This window comes from Marmota flaviventris, chromosome 17 (genome assembly GCF_047511675.1).
Source record: "Marmota flaviventris isolate mMarFla1 chromosome 17, mMarFla1.hap1, whole genome shotgun sequence".
NCBI lineage: Eukaryota > Metazoa > Chordata > Mammalia > Rodentia > Sciuridae > Marmota > Marmota flaviventris.
Genome location: NC_092514.1, coordinates 43,908,671 through 43,915,106, shown reverse-complemented (window position 1 = coordinate 43,915,106; position 6,436 = coordinate 43,908,671). Strand labels below are relative to the sequence as shown.

The 6,436-nt window shown below is 49.8% G+C and overlaps 1 long non-coding RNA gene across 1 annotated transcript; it reads left to right on the top strand.

The window, feature by feature from the left end:
- Nucleotides 1–2,143: 2,143 nt before the first annotated feature.
- LOC139702307 (uncharacterized) lies at nt 2,144–6,171 on the top strand. Its single transcript, XR_011704895.1, has 3 exons — nt 2,144–2,262; nt 2,882–2,932; nt 3,976–6,171. It is a non-coding gene; the product is annotated as an uncharacterized lncRNA (long non-coding RNA).
- Nucleotides 6,172–6,436: the final 265 nt, after the last annotated feature.

The following is a 6,436-nucleotide window of genomic DNA, read 5'->3' as shown; positions in this document are numbered from 1 at the left end:
TCTTTCTTATAGTAATTTGAAGCTGATGAATTTACTGGTATTTTCAGGAGAGCATATACAATTAAAATATTTTTCAATTCAGTATCAGTTCAAAGAACTTAGCATCACCTGCCTCTCACCTTTGGTGGGAAGGTAATGAGCAGCCACTTAGCTCTTGTGCACAAGGATGATGGTCCTGAGTCTCCTGGGATGGCTAACTAAATCTGGAACTTCCTTAGGAGATGGAAAGACATCAGCTCCTCTTGTTCCATTCAACAGTGAGCACAGGGCGCTCAGTGAACATGCATTCGGTTAGTGAGTGTCCCCTGCAGGGACTGGTCTCCTATTCCCTTTCCAGACCTCAAAGCTGAATTGTCTGTCCTTCTCTCTGCTCCAGTAGCCTCAGCTATTGAGTACTATTGCCTCTGAGATGCTTCTTTGTTCATACTACTGGAATCTTGCCTCCAAAGTTTAGTTGGAAGAATAGGAGGAAACTGTTGCTTTAAACTGCACACAAAACAAAAGGAAGTGGCTTTGCCTTTCCCTAAAGACATGGAGATAGAGAAGTCCGTTTCCATGGTCATGGCCATGCTATGGAACAAATTCTTGGCCATTCCACACCATCCTTGCTTCTTATATGTTTTGTGCATCAGTGAATTTTTTAGCCCTATCATTTTCACCTATGGGAGGCGTGTAGAAACGGAGGCACAGAAATGCCACCTCCTTGCCATTTCATGGGGTCCTCAGGTCTCTGCCTGCTGCCCCACCAACTTTCCCCACAAACCTCTGGAATTTCAGCAGTGCCCTCTGCTGTGGGCCTGTGGAGCCAGACTAAGTTAGACTTCCCGTGACTCAAACTTGGAAGTGATACCCCATGAGGCTTGTTGATTTCTGTTTCTTAGAAACCAGATGCTGATGTGGATCCACTGAGAGAGGAGGGAGCTACAGGCTTTGGGCACAGGATGCTGTGGTGTTTGAAATCCCCTGTAGTGTACCCCATCATACGATCGGAAGAGACATTGGGGCAATTTGATTTCGCACAGGAATTAGAATTCTATGGCAAAGGGGAGGCTATCTCTGAAAATAACCCTCCAGTGGTGCAGAGTGGGGACCATGGCCAAGAGAGGAGCTGAGTTTCCCTCTGTCACTGTGGGACTCAGGTCATGGTAAAGTTGGATGTCATCCTTTGTCCCTTAACTTCCTATGTCATGTTATCTGTATATTTGTGCATTAGAGACGCATGACTCCTGGATTAGGGTTTCTCAGGGAGTCCATGTATGTGTGGGCACATGTCCCTGATGACAACCTCTAAAGCAGATGCTAGAATGACCCCTGGGAACATGTTGAGAAGCTATGGAGGCCCTGCAAGGCACAATGACTTCCTCAGGGCCACACACATACCCACAAGAAGGGGAAGGGTCTCAACCAAGCTCTGTCTCCCCAAACCAAGGGAGCTGGCTACACCCGGGCCTGTCTGAGGGCCTGATCCAGGGTGTGTTGGTGTAACTGGGTCCACCTGTGCCTATGTCATGGGAAGACTGCAGCCCAGTGGGCCATTGGAACCATCTTGTGTAAGAAAGGGACTCAGCAAAGGACTTCCTGAGACAGTGACCTCACTTCCTTGGCCATGGAACTCACAGAACTTGGAACCCTGGTAGCTAGGCACTCACAGTCCACAAACAGTCCCAGTCTGCTCACTGGTGTTGAGACAGCAAGCCCAGAGCCATGAGTTCTTGTTGTCTACAGATCTGTGGGTGCTTAAGCCTCAGGGCTTTTCCTGAGTGTGGAGGTGCTGGGTCAGCGCTGTGTCCCAACGACTCTGGCAATTTTTCCCAAGGAGACCAGAAGTGAGACAGGACAGGGCACCACAGGTGTCCATAGTTTAACCCACATTCAGATTCCCCTTTCAAAAGTGCCAGATCTCACCAGGTTTGTGTGTGTGTGTGTGTGTGTGTGTGTGTGTGTGTGTGTGATGTCTCCTGAGAATATGGAGGGAAAATATTTTGATTTCCCCTGACGTATGGCAGTGATTCCTTTTGCAAATGGCTACCGTTTTCCTGTTGAAATGTCCCACTTTGATTGCCCATCCTAGGGAGAAGATGACCAAGGTTCATCAGTGGATGTGTCCTGTCTCATGGAAACCCTCACAGTACTTCTCTGGGAGCTCGAGGATGGCCTGGTGCCTGCCCTGCAGCAGGGTAACACCCCCTATGTCCATGGGGTTTTGTATTTGTACTAAGATTTGGCCAGTACCCAGAAGGCTCTGGAGCTGCTGGGTAAAAGGTGTGTATCACCTCCAAGCCCTGGCCCATGGCCATCTCCTGGCCTGGTGTTGGGAATGCAGGGCATCACTCTGAAACTCCGTCAGCTCTGAGGAAAGTAGGGTTTTTCAGAGGAGAACTCTGCCTGGGTGTTTAGAAATCCAAGTAGGATGAGCCCTAGGAGTGTTTGCCTCAGAGTGGTCCTGGGACACAGGCTGGCGATGGCTCTGGCCTTTCCCTGGGGGCCTGTCCCCTCCCTGAGAGGAAGTTCTCTGCCTCAGACCTCACTCTTCTGAGGCCTCAGGAAAAGCAGTTTCCACATTTGGGAAGGAGTCTGTGGGTTGCATCTGGGAGGGTTCCAACCTGCCTGTAGACAGAACAGGGACCCCTGGGGTCAACTGAGAGGGTCCTGGCCCTGAGGTAGCCAGGCAGCAGGTGGTTGGGTTCATTCATGGCTCAAATATATATGAAGCATCTACCTTTGGCAGGCACTTGGCCTATCATTTAGGAATCAGTGCAGACAAACTCTCCCAGCCCTCCTGAGCTCCCGTTATTGTCAGTAAGTTAGTCAAGTCCACCAGGCATCTCGACAGATGAGGGACACAGGATATTAGAGGTCACAGCCTCCTGGTATTCTCTAGGTATGGACGCCTCCAGCCATATGTTGAGGAGGAGTACCTTCAAGACAAGAAGTGAGTGTTCTTTGGGCCAAGAGGGAGGGCTGCTGTCTCGAGAGTGGTCACTTGGGGGGCTGTTGTAGAGGATGGCTGGGCAGACCTCAGGGTCTACCCTGTTGTTTCCCAGCAGAGGACAGAGGTCTGGGGCTTACTCTGTAGAAGGAACAAAGCAAGCTGTGGTGGGATTCTGGGTACCCAAGGAAGAGAGGCGTGGCTGGAGCCCAGAGCCAGGCCCTGTGAGGATCCCTCTCCAGCACAGCCAATCCCAGCCTGGATTGCCCATGCTTTTCTGTATAGAGACTGGAGAGAAAGTGAGGGGAGAATCCCACCCACACATGTGCCTCACAGTTTTGCCCCCTTTGCTCTGCTGCATGTGACCTGCTTGGACACTCTCTGGGAAGCTCCCCATGCAGGGGGCCTTGGGAGGTTCCAGCTGAAGGAGAGGCCCTTTACATCATTATCTTCCAGTTGGTACAGGTGGTGACCCAAGCTGCCATCCCATTCTTTCAAAGTCAGCCATCTTCCCTGGCAGCTACATAAAATTCACACACACACAAATGCCAGAGGCAGGGGGTCAAGGAACGATTAGACCAGAAGCCTCCACTTCTCCTAGAATGTTTTCTCGCTGCCCTAGTTCTAAAGTCCTTGAGGGCACCTCCCACGTGTGAGCACCTGCACATTGTGCCAGATGCCCCACCACAGCTATCCGCCTCCTCCCACTAAAACTGTCTATTTTATTTTTTGTGATGGTGGTTTTTTTTTAAATGTCTGGGATGGCATTGTAAGTATTTTAGTAACAAACATTTATGTTGACACAATAGTGCTCAATCCATTCACCAGGCTGTGCCACCCCCAGCACTGAGTAGCTGAAGATGGAGCCCCCTACAGGACCCCTGTGCATGGAGCCGAGATGACTGCCTAAAGGGTGGTGAGGATTTCAGGGCATTTTATCCCCTACTGTGTTCTGTGACGTTAACTAGGTTAGATGTCATGTGACACTACAAACCCTGTTCATATAAGACAGCAAACTTAATATGTGTCTTCTTATTGCTTCACAGATCATGACTCACCTTCTTCTCATTCCCTAAGAAACAATATTGAAGTTAGACCAGTTAATTACTCTGTAATGGACTGAACAGTTGGAATAAAAGGAAGAGTTCCATGTTTTGCATTCCAAATAGAAAGCTGTGCCTTGGGCTGGGCTGTAGCTCAGTGGCAGAGTGCTTGCCTAGAATGTATGAGGCACTGAGTTCAATCCTTAGCACTACAAAAAAAAAAAAAAAAAAAAAAAAACCAAAAAAAACCAAACAAACAGCTAAACAAAGAAAGGCATGCTGTTGATCTAAAACTATTAAAAAAAGAAAGAAGGAAAGAAAGGATAGAAAAAAAAAGCTGTGCCTCTTGAATAGTTAGTCCCAATGAGAATGCAAGGGAAATGTTCATAAAGAAAATTAAAGTGCTGCTCCAGGGCATATGTGAATGATAAGAAAGCAAAACAGCTGATAGGGATAAAGTTTTCATAGTCTGGAGAACAGATGAAACAAGCCACGTTCCCTTAAGCCAAAACCGCATCCAGATAAGGCCAAAACATTAGATTTGTCTGATGCCAAGAGAAGGGAGAAAGCTCCAGAAGAAGTCTGAAGGTGGCAGAATTTGGTTCATGATGTTGGAGGCAAGCGGCCCATCTCCATATAAGACAAGTGCAGGGTGAAGCAGCAAGTGCTGATGTAGAAGCTACAGCAAGTCGTGAAGAAGATCTTGCTAAGCTATCTGATGAAGACGCGATATGGTTGAGTTTCTCGGTGTCCCCCAAAAGCTCATGGGTGAGACAATGCAAGAAGGTTTAGAGGGGAAATGATCCTGTTATGAGAGCCTAAAGCCAATTAGTGAATTAATCCCCTGGCAGGATGAACAGGTGGCACAGATAAAATGGGGTGCCCACACCCTCCCCAAGCCTGGAGGTGTAGGCGCCACCTGTGGAGGAGTCCAGTTGCAGTGTGGAAGCGAACAGCAGCCATCCTCAACGTTCCACATTAGGGTTCCACATTGGAGGTTCCCAGCAACCAGCGGCATCCCTCTGTGGGCAGGGCATTCATCAGGGAGCCTGGGCGCCCTAAGGCCCTTTGGGGAGTCCAGTTGAATCGGTGGCTGCATGGAAATAGGCGTCCAAATAGGAGCATCCTCATCCATTGGCGGTGGCAGGAGTCTGCTTCCAGTGCAGTGGAGGTGTTGGCAGCATTTCTGGTGGCCAGGTCGGGACTCCAGTGGCCACAGTGTGGAGCGCTGGCTGTGGCGACAGCGACAGCGTAGGGCAGCGGGCCTCAGAGTCAGAGGGCGACCAGAGGATGGGGTGCCCTGTGCTGTGGCTTCCCCAGGCCACTTGTCTTGCTCCTGGCAGGGCCTGCCTGCTCAGGAAGCAGGACACGGCAGGCGGTGGTACCCACACAGCCTCTGAGGACCTTATGCTGCCCACGCAGGTGGCGCCTGGCACCGGCCCTGAGCCCCCCGGGTGGCAGCTCGCCCCACCCCGGGTTCGCCCTGCCCCTCCCTGGGTTGCGGCCTCTGCGGGAGGAGTAGGCCCGCTGCCAGCCGGGGCAGCCTTTGGAGAGGACACCCACCCTCCCCAGCGACATCTCTCCTGGACTGTGGCCACTGAGAGCAGAGGCAGTGGGGGGTGGGGCTACAAATCCTCCCCCTCAAAGCGCATCCCTGGGGCGGGACAAGGGTGGAGGGCATAGATGGCAGAGGGAACCCCAAGACGTGCCGTCCTTGGTCTTGGTCTTCTGCCACCCTTAGACAAAGAAATGTACTTTAAAAAAATTAATTAGCTCTAATTAGTTGTACATAACAGCAGAATTCACTTTGGTTCATTGTACAGAAATGGAGCACAGCTTTTCATTTCTCTGGTAGAACACGATGTAGAGTTGCACCATATGTGCAGTCCTGCATGTACCTAGGGTAATGATATCCCTCTCATTCCACCCTCTTTCCTACCCCATGCCTGTCCCTCCTATCCTTCCCCTTTGCCCCAAGTCCCTCCATTCTTCCCTTGCCCCCCTCATTATGGATCAGCATCCACTTATCAGGGAGAACATTCAGCCTGTTGTTTTTGAGGATTAGCTTTTTTCACTTACATAATATTCTCCAACTCCATCCACTTACCTGCAAGTGTCATAATTTTATTCTCTTTTAAAGCTAAGATTCCATTGTGCACATATACCACATTTTCTTTATCAGTTTAGCTCTTGAAGGACTTCTAGGTCGGTTCCACAGTTTACCTACTGTGACTTGAGCTGCTATAAACATTGATGTGGCTGCATCACTCTAGTATGCTGATTTTAAGTCTTTTGGGTATAGATTGAGGAGTGGAATTTCTGGGTCAGATGGAGGTTCCATTCCATGTTTTTTGAGGAAGCTCCATACTGCTTTCCAGAGTGGTTGCACCAATTTGCAATGCCACTAGCAATGTATGAGTATACCTTTCCCCCCCACATCCTCACCAACACTTATTGTTGCTTG